Below are 24,411 nucleotides of genomic sequence, written 5' to 3' on the forward strand. Positions count from 1 at the left end.
CTTGTTCAAGAAATTTATACCACAATTTATACTTCTTCTCATTGAGAGATCTTCTCTAGTATCTATCACTTTAATGTACTTCTTACTTAATTGACTTCTTGTCAGTCTTACTTGCTAGTTCCTTAATCTTTATCTGACTTTGAATTGCCATGTACTGAGTATTCATTATTTCTGGCGATCTTATCTAGTGCCATGGATTTAATATTATCTCCATACTAATGATTCCCCAAATTATGTCTCCATACATATCTCTTTCTTGAAACCAATATTCACACATCCAGCTGCCTGCTTGATATCTCCACTTGCATATCCAACAGCAATCTCAAGGTTAATAAATCTCAAACAGATTTCTTAATTTACAACCCCCCAACATACATGTTCTTCTGGCTTCCTTGTCCTGGTCTTGGCAAAAATCTAGATATTTTCTCAGATTCCTATTTCTCACATTCCCCCATCCACTCCACCATCCTTCAACTCCTATCAGTTCTACTCCATAATGGTATCTCTTTTCACCATCCTGTAGGATCAATATGAAACCAAAAGAGCTCTTGGATATCCTATGGAGTCATAAGAAAGAGCTTCCACAACTGTACTAAGGGGTTGAACTAAACATGTGGCCTGTAACATCTCTATCTGGAATGGTAGAGCGAAAATATTCTCTTTTTTTACGGGTCTTTCAATATAAGTGTGTATCATTACAAAGATGAAGAAACAGAAACATGCCATCATGTTAAATTAATAGTGATTGCCTTGGAGTAGCAGAATGATTGAAAAGTAATGTTTATTCTTTGCGTTTCCTGTAGTTTTTACGTTCTTAGCTATGTGTGTTTATAATTTTCATGTGAAACTACTGAAAACTAGAAAGATGTATCTAATAAAATAGCCTCAAAATATAAAAATGATAGAACTACTCAAAGAAATTGATAAATTGACTATTATGATAGATTTCAATAATCATCTCACAATAATGAGAAATCAAGCAGACAAAAAAGTCAATACAAATATAAAGGATTTTAATAACAGAAGTAACAAGCTTGATCTAATTGGGCAGAGATATAACTCCCAACCCAACAATTACAGAACATACATTTTTAACATACTGTGATTAATATTTGCCAATGTTTTTTGTGCTTGAAAAAATGTATATTCTGTAACAAGCAAGTCTCAACAATTTTTGTAAAAAGGTACAATATGGACCATGTTTACTGACCAAAGGGCAATTAAGTTAGAAATCAATAACCAATAAGCACGTGAACAAGAAAAATATCCACGTATATTGGGAAACCAAACACTTCTAAATACCTTAGGAACAAATAAGAAATCTTAACAAATGTTAAAAGTATATTTCAATTTTCAAAAATTCCAAAAATTCACCTTGTTGATGAAACTGTTGGGAAACTGACTCTCCCATACTCTGATGATGTTAAAACAAAGCAATTCCCATATGGAGGCAATTTTGGTGATACTAATAAAAATAGATATAGATCTACCACCTGACCCAATAATTCCATTTCTAGGAATTTTTCTTATGCATGTGCTCATGTACAAAATGACTTATGTACAAGATTACTCATTACAGTACTAGTTACTGTAGCAAAAGATAGAAAGTAGCACAGGTCTCTCAATAGAAAACTTGTAAAACAAGTTTTCACTCTTCCTCACAATGGAATATTATGCAGCCATAATAAGGATAAGGAATTTTGTATGAAATTTTCTATAGATAAGGTACTCCGTCTAGAACAAGGGCAAGAAGTTTACAGTATATTTTCCCTTTTGTGTAGAAAAGAGAAAAATCAAGAATAGGTGTTCATATTTTCTTGTATTTACATAAAGAAACAGTGGAAGAATGCATGAAAAATTAATAAAAGTCATCACCCATAGAATGTCAGGGAATAGGGTGGGTAAGGAAAGGCAGGCACAAGATTCCTCAGTCTACAGTTATTCTATAGTTTTGATTTTTAGGTTATGTGCATATATTAGCTATTCAAAACTAAAATAATAAAAATTTTAAAATAAAAAGACTACATAGAATTTGTGGAATTAATGAAAGTAATATCTAGATGTAAATTCAAAGCCTAAAGGACATATTTAGAATAGACAGAAGGTCAAAAATTAATAACCTAGATAACTAACTTAAAAAGAGAGACAACTAAGTTGGAAAAATTAATAACTAAAGTTTCTAACTTCAAGGATTAGAAAAATAAAACCAAGAAAGTATAAGGAAAGAGATAAAAATAAGTGTAGAAACAATAAATATTTTGAAAATCTGAAAATAAAATGGAAGAGGATCAATAAGGACAAAAGTTGTAACCTCTAGGCAAAAATGATCAAGGGTACAGAAAGAAAACACAGAGAGGCAGAGACAACAAATATTAGAAATAAAGGTAAAAATAAATAAATCTAGAGAAAGTGCAGCTCAAAGTGTAGGGGTATTTCAAGAACCGCCTAAGATTACATATGCAAAAACGTTTAGAGGTAGGCCTCAAATTCAAGACTTCCGACTCAAAACTAGTGTTTCACTTATTCATCTCTATGTTCCTGAGATATATCTTCCCATAATCAATTCAATCAATAATCATTGACCTGCATAAGAGAAAGGAAAGCTAGGCCGGGAGCGGTGGCTCATGCCTGTAATCCCAGCACTTTGGGAGGCCGAGGCAGGTGGATCACAAGGTCAGGAGATCCAGACCATCCTGGCTAACACAGTGAAACCCCGTCTCTACTAAAAATACAAAAAAAATTAACCGGGTGTGGTGGCAGTCACCTGTAGTCCCAGCTACTCAGGAGAATGGCGTGAACCTGGGAAGCGGAGCTTGCAGTGAGCCAAGATCATGCCATTGCACTCCAGCCTGGGTGACAGAGCAAGACTCCATCTCAAAAAACAAAAATTAAAAAAGAGAGAGAGAGAAGGGAAACCTAGCAAGTACTTGATTTTTCTTCTCTCAAGCTGCCTCTCATTCTTTGTATAGACTTTGTCCCACTTCTTCCTGGCAAGGAATATCACACAAAGATGTGACTGCTGTACAGATTAGGATTCCAGCAGCTGTCTGTTTCTACTTTTCTGGAATTAAAAGTCTTCAAGGCCAAACCTGAAACTTGAAAAAAAATATATTTAATATTAACAGAATTTTAAAGACCGTGAACTCTATCCACCTCACTCCTGTTGCTATTGCAGCAATGTGTATGCTGCAGACATTCACTCTAAGGACTCACTGAGCCACATCAGCTGCATCACCTTCCAAGGCCCTTCAGACATCTGGACGCACCATGCCATTCACAAAATCTAAGGTACCGTCCTGGGCACTCTGTAAATTTCCTTCCACTCTGACATTCTGTGATTCTGTGCTTTCAGGAATGTGAGAAATCACCGAAGGATATGTTTCAGAGATCTAGACTGGTTTACCACTGATTAGGTTTACCACAGAGCATATGGGAATGAGACTCTCAAAATCTAATAGAAATTGCTCATGCTGAATATTTACTATTATTCAAATATTCATATTCTCTACTCTTGTTGATCTACAAGTTTAAAGACAAAACACCAAGGGAAATGGCATCAAAATAATGATCAGTAGATCCATATATTGTCAAGATTTCAAGTTTCATTTGTAAACTCCAGCCTAATGTTGGAGGAGAAGTAGTGCCTACAGCTTATAGGAAAAATAAATGTTAAACTTTTAATACAAATTTATACCTAGATCTACTGTAAATTTAAAAAAAAAAAAAAAGGCTATTCCTAACTGCATTATCTTTCTTTTTAAGAGGAAGCAAGTAACCTAAAGACCTTAATCAAAAAATTGAATTACTGTTCTCAATTCTTTCATTCCCTGAAATAAACAGTACACATCTTACCTACAACATACCAGGTAAGATATACGTCACTGTCCCTTGGTTTGGGTTTGACCATGTGACTTACTGTGGCCAAGAGGATGGTAGCAAATGTACAGTGATGCAAGTGATCTTGCATTCTCGTACTCTGCCTTTGTCCATGAGAAGAACATACCTCTGGAATCTGCTGGCCCAAAAACAAGAAGGAATACGCACAAGCCAGGACTCAACCATTAACCTTAATCCAAGTCCAACTGAGCCTATCATAAATCAGCTTTAGCCAGCTGATCTCATGGGCGAGAACAATAGGATTTCATCTGTGCCACTGAGATTTTTACGGTGGTTTGTTACACAGCATTATTATGGCAATATTTGACTAATACACTTACCTACCCAACACACTTATTAAGGTAACCTTAACTATGAAATACTTTTCCAAAAGAAAACATGCATTACAATTTCAGAGCACTAACAAAGGAAGGAAAAACACCTGTAAAAACTAGATCTTAGGAGGAAGGGGTGGGACACAGCAACACGGTGATAATGTGTTACAGTAACAAAGCCCTTTTTAGTAAGTTTTCTTATTACATCTGTTTTGGAGATCATAAAACAGGGGCTCAATAATTAACTGGAAGTGGTAAAAACAGCATTTCTGCTTAGGTTTTTCTGGTTCCAAATCCTGTGCACCTCCAGTAAGTAAAGCTCTTTTCAAATGTTCTTTAAAAATAAATAAATAAAGACATCATCTCACTATATTGCCCAGGCTGGTATCAAACGCCTGCGCTCAAGCAATCCTCTTGCTTTGGCCTCCCAAAGTCTTGGGATTACAGGCTTGAGCCACTGCATCAGGCCTCAAATATTCTAATGAATAGAAAGTATAGAAAGAAATCTCTACACTTTGGGGAAAGTTGTGTGTCACTCAGAAATTAAATAAGGATGTGTTCTAAAGCAGGTGCCTCCAGGTTCATTTCAAATCACTAAACCATTGATGGATAAGCTTGGTTTCTCAATGAAAACATCCAGCAATGGGGTGAAAGACATTTATGCAGTGTTTTCTAAGAAAACCCTTAGAGACTAGATGAAATAGAAGTTCCTTAGAGAGGAAGGGTGAAATCTCCACTTCAAAACACCCACCTCCAAGACATGAATTTGTTGTCTTTCCAAAATAGAAATTAAAGTTTTCTCAAGGATACTCATTTATGAAAATGCTCTTTATTAAAAACATATGGTCTGCAGCTGATTCAGGAATGCTCATCTATGTTGCCATTGGGTGTATATTATTATGTAAAATTCTTATGATCTCTACATCCCTAGAGCCATATAGAGTTTTCTCTTTCATTCTTGTATCTCAAGAGAAAAATACAGAGATGTTACATGAATTACTCTTTCTCTAGTGTGAACATTTGGCAGGGATGATATCATTTCCAGATGCTTTCTTATTTTTCATCTGTTTAACGACCTTACTCATCAGAGAGTTGAAGGGTTTCTAAGTTTGGCTCTATCTAGGTATTATGGGGAAGAAGTTGAAAGCATTCTTGCCAGCAATGTCTCAATTAAGACTGCCAAACAAAGCTTTGGTGTATAAAATGATTTCTGTCCCCTTCCTGTTTGGTTATGGAAATACACACACACACACACACACACACACACACACACACACACACAACTATTAACATCTGTCTTCAAGGCCAATAAGAGAGAGTTAAATGTAAGCAGCATGCTGTGATTCTGCTATTCAGGTAGTAATTGATAGTTTCGTGGACATCAATAATTGTTTCAGGACCGGGATGACTACAGACTTCAGATTTATAAGTTATTAAAAATACATAGATACGTACACAGTGATGAAAATGTTGGACATAGGCTACTCTAGAAAACATGTGCTTGGAAAATCTTTTAGCAGGACTGATCTCCTGAGATTCTCCAAGTATTATAATCTCAAATTTTGTTGAGAATCCTGTGTATACCATTTAGACAGCTTAATGTTACATAATGGGTTAAATTTATTTCCAATAAAGTAATGAAAAAATATATAGATGAATTTAATTAACACGAAGAAGCACAGAAACAATTTACCTACGCAGAATTCAGCTATGCCTTTGTCTTATTCAACCAGAAATAATACCTAACAAAACCAAAATTAGGCAGAAAAGACCAATTTCAGGGGAACTAAAGGAGGTGTGACAAAATAGCTCCTCCTCTCAGAGAGCATTTATTCTTATTTTTAAACATTTGTAATAATTCAGATTTTCCATTCTCTGTATTCAGAGTTGATCATTTGAAATGATTTAGAATTCAATTTAGAATGTCATCTTTTTTTTTTTTTTTTTTTGAGACAGGGTCTCAGTCAGTCACCCAGGCTGGAATTAAGTGGCATAATCATGGCTTACTGAAACCTCGGCTCCCCAGGGTTAAGCAATCCTCCCACCTCAGACTCTGGAGTAGGTAAGGTGCTCACCACCACTCCAGTCTTTTTTTTTTTTTTTTTTTTTTTTTTTGTACTTTTAATAGAGACAGGACCCTTGCCATATTGCCCAGGATGGTCTTGAACTCCTGAGCTCAAGCAGTCGGCCTGCCTAAGCCTCCCAAAGTGCTGGGATTACAGGCATGTGCCAATGTGCCCAGTCAGAATGTCTTATCTTTTAAAAAATATTGTTTTAAATTTGGTGTTGCATTTTCTTTGAATGTGTAAGATTGCATTAATGATTGCATTAATGAGACATTCTGTTTCATTCAGAAGACTTTGGAGACCTTCATTCCAAGAGCAACATACTTACAAACTGACTAATTTTAAAAAATTAAAATATGCTACTGTGCTTTTTCTCACCTAGAGAAGGGATGATCTCAGCAGTCTCATATCTGTATAGCACCATGAAGGCCAGGGCTGTATATCTCACTCTGTATTCACCTAGCACTCCATAGAACTTATCTGGGCATTTATGTTTTTGATGCTAGTGCTAATGACAATGAAGAAACATGGGATGAATATTTCACCTATCCCTAAACATTTACAATTTTCCTACTACTTTCCATGGAACTACTATGATTTGGGAAAAAATCATATAAAATTATCATTTATTTGTGTAAACTTGCTATTACCCTGATTAGGCCAATGCATTTGCATTTGTCTTTCAGGTTTTTAAGAAGTATACATAACTTTTTTTTTTTTTTTTTTTTTAGATAAAATCTCACTCTGTCACCCAGGCTGGAGTGTAGTGGAACAATCACAACTCACTGCAGCCTTGACCTCAGGGGGGTCAAGTGATCCTTCCGCATCAGCCTCCCAAGTAGCTGGAACTACAGGCACATGCCACTGTCTTGATATTTAAAAAAAAAAAAATCTGTAGAGGTCATGTCCCGCTATGTTGCCCAGGCTGATCTTGAACTCCTGGGCTCAAGCAATCCTCCTGCTTCAGCCTCCTAAAGCCCCTGGCCCTTAAGTTTCATGTTATGTGATTACCATGTCTTTACTGGGAGCCTAAGGACAGGGTAGTAACAAGTATACCACCATGTAATGTCTTTGACATAGGCTCTGCATGTATGGACAGAATCTAGGAGGGCCGATTGGCAGTCTTGTTCCATTGGTTTCCTCTTTTCCCACTGCCTTGTCCCTCCTCCAGGGTCCTGGCTTTCTCCTTGCTAAAGCAAACTAAATATGGCCTGAGAAAGACTTTCTATTTCTATATTTGGGTCCTTGTGGACAAATTGTAACCTCGCTTAATAATCAGACAAGATTGAAAACCTAACTTAGGAGCTTGTGCCTGTAACAATAGCTGAGTCTTGGCCAATTCCAGTGGCCATACTTTGATCATTCACAGACTGCAAAGTGTTCAAACTGTGTTCAAATTAAGGCAAACGCCAACCTGTAACCAATCCAGCTGTTTCTCTACCTCACTGCTGATTTCTGTACACCAGTTTTCTTTCTTTGTCTTTGAATTTTTTCTAACTATGAGGTGTCCCTGGAGTCTCTCTGAATTTGCTATGATTCTGGGGGCTGCCCAATTCATGAATCATTCATTGCTCAATTAAATGTATTTAAATTTAATTTGACTGAAGTTTTTCTTTTAACATCCTGAATCTAGCCTTTTGACCCTTCCTAGTTTCAACCTGAGAAAAGAACAACAGGTCTTTCTTCTTCAGAGACCAACATTTACCAAAAGAAAAAAAAAAAAGTTTATCTCCTACTAATGCTCACAGCATTTATACACTAAAAGATCCCTCCTCACCAAGACTGAAATAGAAACGATTAAATAAGTAAAGAAATGAAGAGATAGATAATCATTTTCTATTCATAGGCATGTTCATCAAAAACCACAAAGTACGGAAAGGACAATGATCAGATAAGAGCCAGGCCTTTTTGCATTCAATAAGGCATAGCATGAACCTGGCAGAACTTTTATCAATAGCATCTGTTATTTCTCATGACAGTGAGCAAGCCGTGACCTCAAGTCTACACCATCAAATAGCCATAGAGATGACAAATCTTCCTTTGTGATATAATGTATTTCCAAATGTAGAGATTTCCGCCACACTTGCAGAACAACATATACATAATAACATATATAATTATCTCCTGAGACACCAATCAACGTCTGTCTAAAATTTAGATGCTGTTGTTTGGGAGATGTATTTTTTTTTTCTTAAAACATACATAAAAATAAGTTTTTAAAAAGCTTTACTTTCTCTGTGAAAATCTCCAATCTAAAAAAAAAAAAAGAGTTAACATTAAAAATTGAATAGATCCCTATTTCAAGTATCCATTCTTTTTTGTATTTTTTTAATTATTTTTAGTTTTTTTTTTTTTTTTTTTTTTAAGGGATGGGTCTCACTATGTTGCCCAGGCTTGTCTTGTACCCCTGGGCCCAAGCGATCCACTCGCCTCAGCATCCCAAAATGTTGGTATTACAGGCATGAGCCACTGCACTCATCTAAGTATCCGTTCTGATTTTAAAAATCAAACTTAAAAATATATAATTACTCTTTTAAAGCTATTTATTAAAATTTTAAAATTTAATAGGCAACCTAACCTTTTCAAAAAGAACTTATAGTGTGAACCATGAAATAAGTCACTTAGCAGATTTTATTTTCACATTGTCCTATGCAAATAATAAGCTAAAGTATTTTTTTTTTCATTTAGAACAAGTGAGATGAAATAGTTGTTATTCTTATTTTGATGTTCTTGAAGGGCAGATCAAATGAAGCTTATCTACTATAATAATGATTGATGAGCTTCATCTAATGATAATCCTTAATACCTTAGAGAACAATCTCAATAGATCCAAACAGCAGCAACATTCTGGCTCAATGAAGGGCATTGTGAGTAAGCACAAAGAGGTGAATTAGTAATTTACATAGAAAAGTATTTAAGTCAATTCTAGCAAAGCATAAAGAAAAGAGGGTTAACATTGTAATTTAAAATTTCTGGGTGTTTATTTCTGCAGTGACACTTCAGAACAGTGAATGTTAAGGAATTTAGTTAATTTCTATGAAGTTTACAGTTTACATGTATTAAACAGGCACTTGCTTAATTATTTTCTCTCTTAATTTTAAGTTCTACCAGGTTACAGTCCTTACCTTTCTGGTTCATTTTAGTGTTCCATGTGTCTAGAATAATACCCATATCTTGGTAAATGCAGAATAAATATTCGATGACTGAAAGAATGAAATCATTCCACATTCAATAAAGATTTATTGTAAGCCTCATCTGGTCCAGAAACTCTTCTAGTTGCTGGGTGGGGATGGGGCAAAATAGAGAAAAATCCCTTCCTTTGTGGAGCTTATACTCTAATGGAAAAGACAATTAACAAAGCAAATGGGCAAATTTGATACCAAAAAAAATCAAAACTGGAAAGGAGGATATGAAATGTTGAGTGTTGGAGGAGGTGGTGAAATTTTAGTTAGGATTACTAAGGAAGTCCTTAGCAAGAAGGTGGCTTTCAAGTAAATACCTGAAGAAAGTGGGCTGCTCCCTCTGTTGCCATCTTGGAAGAGACCATTTCAAACAGATGGGACAGAAAGTACAAAAACCCTGAGGCAGGAGTGATGAGAAAACTGCACAGGGCCAGTGTGATTCACCAAGCAATGAATGGAGGGAAGGAGGATGAAATCAGAGATTTCATTGGTCCCCACCAAAAATGAAAAAGGGAAGAGGAAAATGATATGACTTGTTGGCTAAAGCAAGGACTTTGGCTTTTATTCTGATAGACAAGAAGCTACTGGAAGGTTCTGGGCAGAGGAGTGACATAATGTGACTTACGTTTGAGCATGAACACTCTGGCTGCTGTTAATAATAGACTTCAGGAGGCTGGGCATGGTGGCTCACGCCTGTAATCCTAGCACTTTGGGAGGCCGAGGTGGGCGGATCACGAGGTCAGGAGATCGACACCATCCTGACTAACACAGTGAAACCCCGTCTCTACTAAAAATGCAAAAATTAACTGGGGTGGTGGTGGGCACCTGTAGTCCCAGCTACTCCGGAGGCTGAGGCAGGGGAATGACGTGAACCCAGGAGGCGGAGCTCGCAGTGAGCCGAGTTCACACCACTGCACTCCAGCCTAGGCAACAGAGCGAGACTCCACCTCAAAAAAAAAAAATAATAATAATAATAATAATAATAATAATAGACTACAGGAGGGCATGGATGGAAGTAAAATAAACACCTACTTTGTAGCATTTTTATAAAAATTACTCAAAAAAGTATATGATGAGCCCAGCAGAGACCTGTCACTAATTGCCCTTACTCACTTAAGGAGAGCTGTGATAATTCTCATAAGGAATGCCTTTCCTGCTCCAACAGACGCATATACAGAGGCTCTGGGTTGTCACCATTAACAATCCCAAGAAACTACACCTCCTTTAAGGCAGCCCGGGAATTGGGGGTGTTGGCTTAATACAAGCAACAATAATCAGTGGACTTTCCCTTGGCCCCCTCCAAAAAAGAAATGGCTCTGGCATCCAATGGAGTCATTCCGACAAAGTGAAGCAGCCATCCTATCTGCTGTCTCTGCCCTGTACCAAGGGAGCTCATCACTTAATGTTGAAGCATCAAAGGGTTGTGAAGATGCTGGGAATTTAGCCGTTAACAAAATGTTTATATCCAAATTCCACAGTACTAACATCAAAGGGCAGCCATTCACACCAACATCAACTAACAAAGCACACAGGGGTGCTTTACACTCACTTCATGTCTAATACGTTTTCCAGAGGAAAGGCTAAAGGCTACATGAAACATGACAAAATCCATGAACCCTAATTAAATTTCACCTTAAAACACCATCATCAGACATTAACTAGGGATGTTTTACTCTCTGAAGGAGTAACTGCTTAGTTTTATTTCTTAATAGTATAAAAAAGAACTTAGCAATCTGAGGGGAAGCAGTCCAAGCAGTCCTGACTTTGCAAACAAACAACTGAGCAGGTAGTGTTTCCTTCCCATTCTGTCCCCTTGCTGCTTGTACATGTTGAAAGATTTCTGTTCCTAATTCTGGCCTCATTTCACTGCTATTCCTGGGAGGGTTTGCAACAATTCATTCAGCAATGGTTTACTGAGTGTCTACTTTGTGCCAGGTGCTATTCTAGCTGTTAATGATACAACAGTAAACCAAACAGACACTGCTCTCTGGGAAGTACCTATAAAGGTTAAGGGAGAGGAAGAGGTGAGATCAAGAAAGGTTAATCCACCTTCAGATTCTCCCTTGACTGCATCTCTCCATCCCCAACCACCCTCATTGGTGGGCTTCAGTAGGCGCCAACAATAGCCTTCTTTCAGAAGGAAAACACTTTAGAATAAGTCAGGGCTTTCCTCTGAAATGTTGAGGAGTCACATACCACTTCAAAGGGATCTAATCACCCACCACATCATCTGTGTGCATTTGTGGCTGCATATGTAATATTGAGCATAAAGAAAGAGAGACAGAAAAAGAAGACAGAGGAGACATGTGTTGGAAATTTTTACATAATAAAAAAGTGGAATCCAGGAATATCAGGGTTTTTTCATCTTTTGAAGTATCTTTTAAAATGTGGTGATTTGCCCTTTAATAATAATTATTATTATCCCCATTCTGATTTTAGTTTCTACAGTTGCCACATCATTCAGAGCTACTTTTCTCCAGAGGATGTTTACTAGAATTACCTACTATGTAAGACACTTTTTGTTACCTCCTCAGCCTCCTTTCCTTATTCTGCCTTCCTACCAGAACCCACATTTTATTCAGAGATCCCCTGCCTATTCACGATGGTGGGCAACTTAACATTCCCAGCTCCAGCAGTATTCAATCAGCTTGGGGCATTCCCAGGGACATGTTGATACTTTAGGAGTGGATGCATGACCTAAGATGACCGAATGAAGAAGACCATGGCTAGGGGAGAAGTTTTCTCTCTCTCTCTCTCTCCTGCTAGATAAAAACAAGAGATTAGAGCGAACACTTTGAGAGACAGAAACTTAGCCCACCATTCAGTTCTTAAATGAATCAAACCTGAGGCTACAGGAGATGATAAATGTCCTTATTGTGTAAGCCCATCTGAACCAGGTACTCTGTTACTTGCAGCCCAAAGCATTATATCAGATACACAATGGAATTGGCACAGCTCTGGGCAGAGGCAGAATTTATTTGCAGCTCAGATTCCAAACAGGAAGAGATTCTTCACATCACAGGATCTTTTAAAATCACTCCTGTTTTTTATAATATGAAAAAAGAAAGCTGTGCCAGAGCACAATGATCTGATCCCAACAGAGAACATCCACACAAAACTTTCAGGTTAGATTTTAACACTACAGTGCCACTGCATTATGGTATTACTTTGGGTACTCAAAGATGGAATTTAAATAAGTGCTTAAGTAAAGACCATATTATAGAAACAGGGTTCTGAAATGGCTCTGCCAACAGCTTAACTGTGTAGGACAAGAAAAATGTGGTACATGAGAAAAGAATTGAATCCAGATTGGACTATCCATATTCCCTAAAACCAGTGATCCCATTTCTTAAAGGAGAGGAATGGGAGACAGACAACAGAAACTGTATATCTTATATATTGCATTATACTATAAAATATAAATACCATATACATGCAGTAAATGTTGTTTTTCTTATGGCCTGTTCAGTCATTCTTAGCAGGACCTGTTCTTAAAATCATAAATAAATTCTAAGTATTGTTACCTGTAGACATATTGATAGATTATGGGAAATCATTTCTGACAGATTGTTTGCAAAGATGGGTGCATCAATTTCTCCAGTTCCTAGAAGCCTATGTCTCTGGAAGGTGACTTTGCTACTCTTCTCCAGATGGAACTATTTTCCCTCCTCTTGATATAGGCTAACCCTGTCCTGTGACTTCCTATAACTAATAGTTGCAGCAGAAGTGATATTGTGTAACTTCAGAGCCTCAACTTCAAAAAGCCTTGCAGCTTCCTCTCTTGCCCTTTTGCTGCCCTGAGACTGACACATAAAAAAGCCCAGACTAGCCTCCTGGAGATGGGCCATGAGAGAGACCTTGTGAAAAAGTCTGGCCCCCTGTCCTGAGGCCCCAGTCATGTTACCGAGACTATCCGGAACCAGCGAACTCCCAGTCAACGTAACAATTGACAGCAGCCTCATCAATGTCACTGGTGAGACATTCAGAAGGGACACCCTGTTGATCCTAGTAAACATTTCAGAAATGCAAGCAATTAAATTATTTACAAGCCACTAGGTTTTGGGGTAGAAAACTGATGCATCCTCCGTGTCTACCAAAGTCAGGATTCTGGTATAAAAATCAATCCCTTGCAGGACTCTAGCTTAAGGAAATTTTTTTTTCTTGTTTCGTCTCCTTGAATATGCAATGTATTATGCTGCAAGTAAATGTCTTGAAAACCTCAAAGTGTTTTTAAGAAAGGAGTCATTCTGGAAAGACAACAACTCCCTCCTCAATGGAAGATCCCGTTCTCTCCATTCTATACCTCTGACACCTTCCCTCTGTCTATACCTCTGACACGCTCCTCTTTTCCTTCCACCTGCCTGCCATAGGTCATAAGAAATTTGTCCATAATTGGAGCTAGAATATTAGAAAGACATGTTCCTATTCCAAGAGCCCCAGCATCGGGATGGCCGTATCACACATTCTAACAATACAACCATTTAGGTGCACTGCATGGTGGGCTTTGGTGAGCTGGTCTGAGACCTAACTCATATATGCTGTATTAATTATAAGTCCCAAACCACTAACTTACAAGCTGATTTTGTAATACCTGTAGCCAATTAATTTATTTTATTTTATTTTTTATTCTACTCTAAGTTCTAGGGTACATGTGCACAACGTGCAGGTATGTTACGTATGTATACAGGTGCCGTGTTGGTTTGCTACACCTGTTAGTGGTCAATTAATTTAAAAGTGAACTCAGGAGGGTGAAATCAAGAAATGGCTCTATTCTGCCAAGCTGACTTTTGGCTCATGCATCCAGTCTCCCTCTTCTGTTCCTTGGCAGCATGGGGTTCAGACTCCACAGTTTTCAGATCACTTTCAAGGCTTTCAAAACTCCAATCAATCCCAAAGCATTAGTCTCTGTGCTAATTCAAAGCTTCTCTCCTCTTTTCAGCATAAGCCTTACTCTGGATATTCAGTCTAGATGTTCTAGACTCTACTTGAGAATTTCTGAACCTCGGCACCATTGATATTTAATATCAGATAAATCTTTGTTGGAGGAAGCTGCCCTGTGCATTGTAGTATGTTCAACATAAAACTGGGCCCTACCCAACTGATTCCAGTATCACCCACTAGTTGTGAGAACCAAAAATGTCTCCAGATATTGCCAAATGTCCCCTGGAAGGCGAACTTATCCCCAGTGAAGAATTACTGCTCTAGACTATCCATTCTTAATCAGGATGATATTGTCCCCATGGGGATTGTAATTGGCTCCTGGGCAGGGCAAAAAAATGTGTTCCAATGATTTGTGGACCCCAAAAGACCACACTACCCAGCATACAGTGTGCCTGTGGCATACAATCCACAGAGGAAGGGGAAGGCAGTGAGAAGAAAGGTCAAAAAATAGCACTTTGGGAGAGCGGAATGAAACAAGTTTATGAAACACGGCACTAGACCAATGGTGGGGTGTGAGATCTGTTCCTTCCCTCTTCCCTCCCTCATTTACTTTGCCGGTGGGGGTAAGCAATGGAGGGGCAACGTCTTTTTACTTAGCTGGTGTTGTGTAATTCACCCCCGGCTGTTGAATACCCCCTGTTATGTAAAGCATCAAAGGCAGGTCTCCTTGCAGTCCTGGGCCTGGGTGGCTGTTCATGGATTCCTACTTTGAATATCTATGTGATATGGCTAGAACACTCTCCAATTTCCCTCTAGCAATTAACCACACACAGCATCTTTCTGCTGGGGACCCTCAATTCCCATGGAATGCCCTTGGGTGGAATTATTTAGAGATGGCTTTAGTTTGGCTACCTATACTGGCTCCAGTGATCCAGGAGAATTTCTACTGTCTTATTCTGCCCAGCAGCGAAGGCAGCTCCAGCCACCTCTAGCTTTCACACTTCTCCCAAACAAAGGCAGTCACTAGTCGCTGTGCCTACCACACCTCAGGGAGCTCACATTTGGATCTATAAAGAGTTCTCTAGTTCTCTGCTTTGGTAGTAGGACAAATGGCAGTGTCAGAAATACACAACAGGTAGCTCAGCAAGCCTCCAGGCAGGAAGTAAGACACAGGACTGCCTGCTGGCACACAGCTTTCCCAGGGGTCCCACTCGCCTTGTGGGAAAAGTATCTCCGTCTCCCCTCTCTCATCCACTGCTCTTTCTGCTCCCATTCCATATACCTTTACTTATGTGGGCGGAAGCTGGGAAAGCAGGGTTGATATTTTGGCTACCTTTTAATACATGTTTTGAGGATCTGTCTAAAACCGCCCTATAGAACATTTTGTTCTCAACTTTGTGGCCATTAGAAATTCTTAGATGACAGGATAACACTCATTAAATGCTCATTTATATGACCCATTGGGGTTGATTGGGACTACATGGGGAGAGAAGAATCTAAGCCGGTGTTTCCCAGTCTGTCAGCTGAAAAATTGGGACTTTATTAAGAGTTCTGCAAACTGATTTGTATTCTCTTTTATTCGGTCAACAAACACTTAGTGAACTCCTTTCAGGAGCACCTGTGGATACTATAGGCAACAAGAAAGGCAAGGTCTCTGCTCTCATGGAGAATAACTTAGCAGAGGAACATAACTAATAAATAACATAATGCCAGATTGTAACAAGTGCTGTGGAAAAAATAAGGCACTTAACATAACAGAGTGATTGGCTGTGGGGGGGATAGGCGGAGGAGAGTGCTGCTTTGGAATGAGTGACCACAGAAGGGTTCTTTGTGGAGGAAATATTTGAACTGAAATCAGAATAACAAGAAGGGGCCAATCTTGTGAACATTTTGGGGGGAAAAAATTCCCAGGAGAGAAACAGCAGGTGCAGAGGCCCCGAGCAGAAGTGAGCTGGGCATGTTCCAGAAGGGATGCAGCTATGGTGCTGGGGGTGGTAACATTGGGAGAATGCTGTGAGAGGACACAGAAGCAGCAGGGAAGAAAAGGAAATCCTGGGAATGACATGAAGCCAGAGAATTTGGTTGTTTATTTTTTTATAAAAGCGCTTTTAAAAAAAATAATTCTGGTGTACATGCGTAGGAAGTGAAGGTTTGTCACATAGGTAAACGTGTGCCATGATGGCTTGCTTCACCTATCAACCCATCACCTGGTATTAAGCCTTGCATGCGTTAGCTATTCTTCCTGATGCTCAGGCCCTGCCCCCCTCCCCTGACAGGCCCCAGTGTGTGTTGTCCCCCTCCCTGTGATTCATGCATGCATGTGTTCATTGCAGCACTAGTCACAATAGCAAAGACATGGAATTAACCCAAATGCCTATCAATGTAGAATGGATAAAGAAAATGTGGTACATATATACCATGGAATACTATGCAGCCATAAAAAGGAATGAGATCATGTCCTTTGCAGGGACATGGATGGAGATGGAAGTCATTATTGTCACCAAACTAACACAGGAACAGAAAACCAAACACCCCATGTTCTTACTTATAAGCGGGAGCTGAATAATGAGAACACAGAGGGATTTCAAGTGCAACAGTCGCACTACTCACAGACTGAATCTGTTTCACACACATGGCCACAATTGTCCAAATGCATGTAAATCTTGAAAATGATGCAGACATGCATTGAACATGTTACTAAATGTCTAGCAGCTTTCTGTCATGAGGAGAGGGATGGTGACATATGTTGATGTTAAAAGTCCTTATCTCTGAAAATATTAGAAACTACTGCCTGCTCTTACTTTCTGATTTTAGATTTCTTTGTACAAAATTGAGTTCCTATTCTTTCATCTATATTGAGAATAAACAAAACTTTACAAAGAGGAAAACACATACAGACCTACTATGTATCTTTCCTGAAAGGACCCCATTCTGTATACAACAGACAAACCTGAGTGTCATTGATGGGACAAGCACAGAAATGAGGTATCACCCTCAGGCAAGTATCTGCATTCTTGAAACAAAAATTACTCATGTAGAAACACAGTATCTAATATCTCCAGGGATTCTGCATATTTACATTTCAAATAATTCAGAGTGAACCAAGAGTGGTACTTTATCACCTTAATGGGCATAGATTTTCACTAATAGAGGTTATAAATACAGTTATTTATAATGATTTAAATTGCAAGCAGGCTGTTTTTAGTGGCTGATGCCAAAATCATCCTGGAACTACCTCTAACTTACTATCAGAGGCTTATTTACCATAATTGACTGTCTCATTGTTTTACCTTGTCTTTGACCCTGTACACCAAGCATGATGCTCCTGAATTTAAAGAGAAAGTGATTAATGTGGCAAGTGCAGAGATAGTCAGGCTTGTATACCCCAGTGGGGATATGAGAGAAGTCTGACAAATAATAAACACTACCACTTTCTCACACTCCGACACTCCGACGTCCTCTTTTGCTGCATCTTCCAGGCAGCCCTTTAAACGAGAGGTCACTTATTTTAAAGCCAGATATGCCTTTGTGCTATTCTAAACTTATTTATGCCCTGGTCAGGAAAAAAATATTTATATCTAAAAATGCTGAATCATGAAACTCTAGCTACAGGAAAGGTTGCTTCTATAGAAAACAGTGTCAGCATCAACATAATTTCCACAATCATTATTTCTTCTCATGAAACAATTCTTTTTCTTTTTCTTTTTTTTTTTTTTTTTTTTTTTTGAGACGGAGTCGCTCTGCCGCCCAGGCTGGAGTGCAGTGGCCGGATCTCAGCTCACTGCAAGCTCCGCCTCCCGGGTTTACGCCATTCTCCTGCCTCAGCCTCCGGAGTAGCTGGGACTACAGGCGCCCGCCACCTCGCCCGGCTAGTTTTTTTGTATTTTTTAGTAAAGACGGGGTTTCACTGTGTTAGCCAGGATGGTCTCGATCTGCTGACCTCGTGATCCGCCCGTCTCGGCCTCCCAAAGTGCTGGGATTACAGGCTTGAGCCACCGCGCGCGGCCGAAACAATTCTTACCTGAAGAGATTAACTATGGGTATTCTTCCTGCTCAAATTTCTCTATGAGACAAATCCCAAATGAAAAGCTTTTAAGGATGAATGTAAAAATCCTTTAAGTATGAGGAGAAAATAACAAAGATAATCAATTCCGTGAATATAAATGATAGAACAATGGTTTTCTGAAATTAAAGAACAACAATAGTGAATTTTAAATTCCTTGTGCATAGGATGTACAGAAATAGAAATGAAATATCCAGTTTCTAATTTCTTAGTAATCAGGAGTTAATGAATACTATAATTCACTTTTGCTTTCAAAGATCATTTATATCTCCCTCCCACTACTTACCTCTTAGTTTTTCATCCTATTGCTCCTAGGGTCTATTCTGATAGCTGTTAGTCTACTAGAAATTGTGCTGTCTCTTTCTCATAAGGAGTAATGTAAGTCAAGTTACTGGAAATTAGTGGAATATTCAGTTAACATATGTGGTGCACAGGCATAACTCTGAGACATTGCCGGTTTGATTCCAGAATACCACATAAAAGTGAATATTACAGTAAAACAAGTCACAAAAATGTTTTGATTTCCCAGTACCTATGAAAAATACGTTTGCACTATACTGTAGTGTATTAAGTGTACAATTGCATTATGTATAAAATAACAATGTATATAACTAAGTTAAAAATTCTTTATTGCTTAAAAAAATGCTACCATCTGATCATTTAGCAAGTCATAATCTCATTGCTGCTGGAGGGTTTTGCCTCCATGTCAACAGCTGCTGACTAATCAACGTGGTGGTTGCTGAAGATTGGAGTGGCTGTGGAAATTTCTTAAAACAAGACGACAGTGGAATTTGCCTCATCAGTTGACTCTTCCTTTCATGAAAGGTTTCTGTGTAGCATGCAATGCTGTTTGGTAGCATTTTACCCCCAGAACTTCTTTCAAAATTAGAGTCCATCCTCTCAAACTCTGTTGCTGCATTATCAACTAAGTTTATGTCATATTCTAAATTCTTGCCTGCTATTTCAAAAATGTTCACAGCATCTTCCCCATAAAGATTCCATCTAAAGAAACCACTGTCTTTACTCATCCGTAAGAAGCAACTCCTCCTCCGTTGAAGTTTCAACATGAGATTGCAGCAATTCAGTCACATCTTCAGATTTGACTTCTAATTCTAATTCTCTTGCAATTTCGACCATATCTGCAGTTACTTCCTCCACTGAACTTTTCAAAGTCATCTATAAGGATTAGAATAAACTTCTTCCAAGCTCCTGTCAATGTTAACGTTATGACCTCCTCCCATGAATCATGAATATTTTTAATGACAACTAAGATGATGAATCCCTTCCAGAAGGTTTTTATCCTCCTTTGCCCACACGTATCACAGGAATCACTATCTATAGCAGCTATACCTTAATAAAATGTCTTTCGTCAGTGATAAGACTTGAAAGTCAAAATTACTCTGATTCATGGGCTGCAGAATAGATGTTGTGTTAGAGGGCATAACAACAACATTAATCTCCTTGTACATCTCCATCACAGCTCTTGGATGACCAGGTGCATTGTCAATGAGCAGTCATATTTAGAAGAGAATCTTTTTTTCTGAGCAGTAGATCTCAAGTGTGTACTTAAAATATTCAGTAAACCATGTTATAAACATATATGCTGTCATCCAGGCTTTGTTTTTCCATTTGTAGAGCACAAGCAGAGTAGATTTAGCATAATTCATAAGGAGCCTAGGATTTTCAGAATGGTAAATGAGCACTGACTTCACCTAAAGCCACTGCTGCGTTAGCCCCTAAGAAGAGAGTTACCCTGTCCTTTGAAGCTTTGAAGCCAGGCATTAACTTATCCTCTCTAACTATGAAAGTCCTATATGGCATCTTCTTTCAATATGAGCCTGTTTTGTCTACATGAAAAACCTTGTTGTTTTGTGTAGCCACCTTCATCAATGATCTTAGCTAGATTTTCTGCATAGTTTGCTGCAGCTTCTACTTGCTGCTTCATCTTGCAATGTTATGTCATGGAAATGGCTTCTTTTATTAAATCTTATGAAGCAAGCTCTAGCTTCAAACTTTTCTTCCTGCAGCTTCTTCACCTCTCTCAGCCTTCATAGAATTGAAGAGAATTAGGGACCTGCTCCAGATTAGGCTATGGCTTAAGAAAATGCTGTAGCTGGTTTGATCTTCTATCCACACCAATAAAATGTTCTCCCTATCAGCAATAAGGTTGTTTCTTTTTCTTATCATTTGTGTGTTCACTGAAGTAGCACTTTTAATTTCCTTCAAGAACTTTCTTTTTCTGTATGTTCACAACTTGGTTAAGCATTTGGTACAAGAGGTCTAGCTTTTTGCCTATCTCAGCTTTTGACATGCTTTCCTCACTAACAGTAATCATTTTCTAGCTTTCGATTTAAAGTGATACAACTCTTCCATTCACTCGAACACTTAAATGACATTGTAGGGTTGTAAATTGGCCTTTTATCAATATTATTTTGCCTCATGGATTAGGGAGGCCTGAGAATAGGAAGAGAGGCAAGAACACACTGATTAATTAAGTTCACCATGTTATATGGATGGGTGTGGTTCATGGCATACTGTAACAGTACAATAATAACATCAAAGAAGATGGATCATAGATCACTATAACAGATATAAGAATAATTTAAAAGTTGAAAATATTGCAAGACTGAGCAAAATTGACACAGAGATACAAAGTGAGCATATGCTATTGGAAAAATGACACTGAGAGATTTGCTCAACATAGATTTGCCACAAGCCTTCAATTGGTAAAAAACACAGAATCTGGGAAGTGCAACACAGTAAAGCACAACAAAACAAGGTGTGCCTGTATTAACAGAGAAATGTCATAAATGCTGTGTGGAGGGAAGTAAGATAGGGGAGGGAGGGTCAGCAATTGGTATTTAGATTATTGGACTAGAATAAACTCATATGTTGCCGTCAGCTTCATGTTTTATTCAAATATGTTAAGATTATTCTATTTTAGTGATAATTTCTTCCTCTTCCCATCAAAAGTTACAAAGTTGAATCTCTATTAACGCATGTATAGTAACTCTGTAGTAAGTTGGGAAATGCATTGGGTTTAAATCTTGCCTGTGCCCTGTAGCATCAAGTTATGTAAATCTGTCAAGTTTCAGGTTCTCTTTCTACATCATGTTATATGGCAACCTCTGTGCTTGGCACAAGGTAATTATTTACATCAGTCATTGAAAGTGATTCTAGGATACCCACTCTCTCTGTTTGAGGGAATTCTTTCATTCTTTCTGTTATTCTTCTATGAGTTTAAATATTTACTGAGCTCCAAATATACACCAGGCTTTAAACCAAGTGCAGAGATACATGGGCATGACAGAAGTCCCTAACTTTACGGGACTCACAATCAAACAGGAATTTTATTTTTAATTGAAAGATGTTCTCAAATTGAGAGTCTTCATATTTGTTAAGACTTCTGCACTCATACTGGAGCTTGGTGGCTCACTAGAGCAGATTTCAAAGCAAAAGTCACTGTCTCAGAATTACTCAAGCCAAAACCTCATTAGCAGCAACCAGTATAATTAAACATAAAATATAGATCGACAAAGCTTAAAGTTAAAACCTAATAACAGAATACGTGTATTTATACACCTTTTCAAATATCTAGATATAATTTTAAAATTCTGTTTTTGACAGACTTTTCAAAAGAGTACCAAACTGCTTCCATCTCCTCTTGGGTATGATGTAAAGCCCACACATGTCAAAGCCAACATCACCCAGAGAATACCAACAGAGAGAAAACAGGAGAGGAAGTGGCCAACACAGTGTTTTATTAGTTTGTGATATTATCAAGATAAATGACATTGGGACATTCCCTCCAACACCTTCTTGATGCCTGAGTTCAGGTAGAGAAAATTACTGCTCATCTATTTATTCCTTGCTTTTTCCCTACCAAACAAACAGACATGAAGTGCCAGGATGACATCATATCTGGGTTGACACTGACTGTAGTAAGAAACAGGGAATCTGAAAAGAATAGAAACATGACTTATCTACTCCATTTGGCATTTGGTTAACAACTCACTACATCTTTTGAACTCTATCAAGCATCTTAAGTGTTAGCATGTATTCAAATTCATCAAGATAAGACCAATTAGCTTTCCATTTTCACTGAAATGACTGATGAATTACATTTAAATATGTAATGTTAATGAAGAGGGGATGCGTGGGAATGCCTTACTGAACCTATTTTCTTAATCTACTGATTGAATTATCACATCACTTTTCCCCCAAACCATTATTTTCCCAATGCTGTACATTGGTAGGGCTGAATGGCACCCAGAGCCAGCACACTTTTAAAAAGCCAAGATCGACTAGATAATTTTGGGAGACGTGTCCCAAGGCCACAAAACTAAAAACTTTATTGACATGAAGCTCAATGTTCCTGAACTGAACCTCCAGCATAGACTATACTCCAACAGGGAAGACTTGGATTAGAGACACTGGGGCTTTCTCTCCAGCACCAAAATAGCCAGTGAATTCAGTCAGTGCAGTGGTGGAAATGCCAATTGTATTGTTCTATTGATCTGGAACAGAGTTAAGTCAATCAAAAGAATCAATCCTGTTAGTCTGCATACTAAGGAAAAGAGCAGAATCAATTATTTAGGGACTTTATGTTAAAAAAACAAAATAAAACTTTTATTCTCTAATGGATATCGGACATGTGCAAGTATTTTTGGCCTGATTTATTCTAAAATACACATTAGTTCCCCACTGAAACCAGAATAAGTAGATGCTATTAAAGCTACCAGTGAACAGATCTTACTCTCATCTAAATGAACTATATTGGTTTTATCCTCTCTGACACACACATACACACACACACACACATTAGTCATCAACTGTGTCAGCTTGAGTAAAAATTAATTATTCAAATGGATTTTTTTCAACTGAATTCAAGAAAATGTTATTTATATCCTTCCATCAGGAACTTTTACTCTTTTTTGGGGTGCCTATGGTCCACTTTCAGAATCTGATGACAATTGAAAGAATGTCTTTGTAGATAAATTAGATATTTCCATTGATGCATTTATATATATTCACACACTCAAATGCACAAAATATTGCATATTAATTTCAGGGACATCACAGATTCTCAGAGCCATTTACTCAGGGTTAAGAACCCCTGTTTCATGTACTTGCGATTGAGTTAGACACTGAAGGTCTGAAGCAAGGAAGACAGGGTCCCATGTACAAGGATATGAAACAAAATGGTATGACTGGAGGAGAAATAACAGCTTGATAACCCTGAAACACAAATGGGAAGTAAGAAGACAAATGGTGGGCAAAAGCAGGGTATTAAAAGCCATGTATGTCATGCTAAGGAATTTAGACAGGATGCTGTAGCCCCCAGTTTCTTATTATAAGCCAAGAACATTTGCGAAGAATCATCTAGGGTCATTTACTGAATTAAAATGGGCCCAGGAATGTGCATTTCAAAATCACTATTCAGGTTACACTGGAGCATATACAATTTTAGAACCCTTCACAGGGCTTGAGGGAGGGAGCACCACAGGCAGTAAGAACAGCAGCCCAAGGGTTCTGAGCAGGGCTGGGGATGACGATCAGATTTTCATTTTAGGTACAGCAGCCTGCAGACTACAGAGTACAGGTTTAATGAGGCCAGACTGAAAGATGGAGACTAGTTAAATTAGCTTGCATAGAGATTCTGTGCCATGTACTAAGGTGGAAGTTGTCCTCAGGACAGATGTGGAGGATTCTTAGGGACTGAAAAGTAGCAGACTCCATTATTGAGAAGTACAAAGAGAAAATCAATGATGACCGGGTTTTTCGGCTTGAGAGACTAGCCCGATGGCAGTATTACTATCAAAATGGGTATAAAAAGCAGATTTAAGAGGCAAAATAGAGTACAGATTTGGATTTTGAGATATGTAAGGAACATCTGGTGGAGAGAAACACGTGTCTGGCATTTGGTGGAGGTGTCAGTGCATGCAAGACTTCAGATGCCTATTTTGTCAGGTCTTTTCTCCTAGGACAGCTCTCTCTGAGGACACCAC

Source organism: Rhinopithecus roxellana, chromosome 2 (assembly GCF_007565055.1).
Source record: "Rhinopithecus roxellana isolate Shanxi Qingling chromosome 2, ASM756505v1, whole genome shotgun sequence".
Taxonomy (NCBI): Eukaryota; Metazoa; Chordata; class Mammalia; order Primates; family Cercopithecidae; genus Rhinopithecus; species Rhinopithecus roxellana.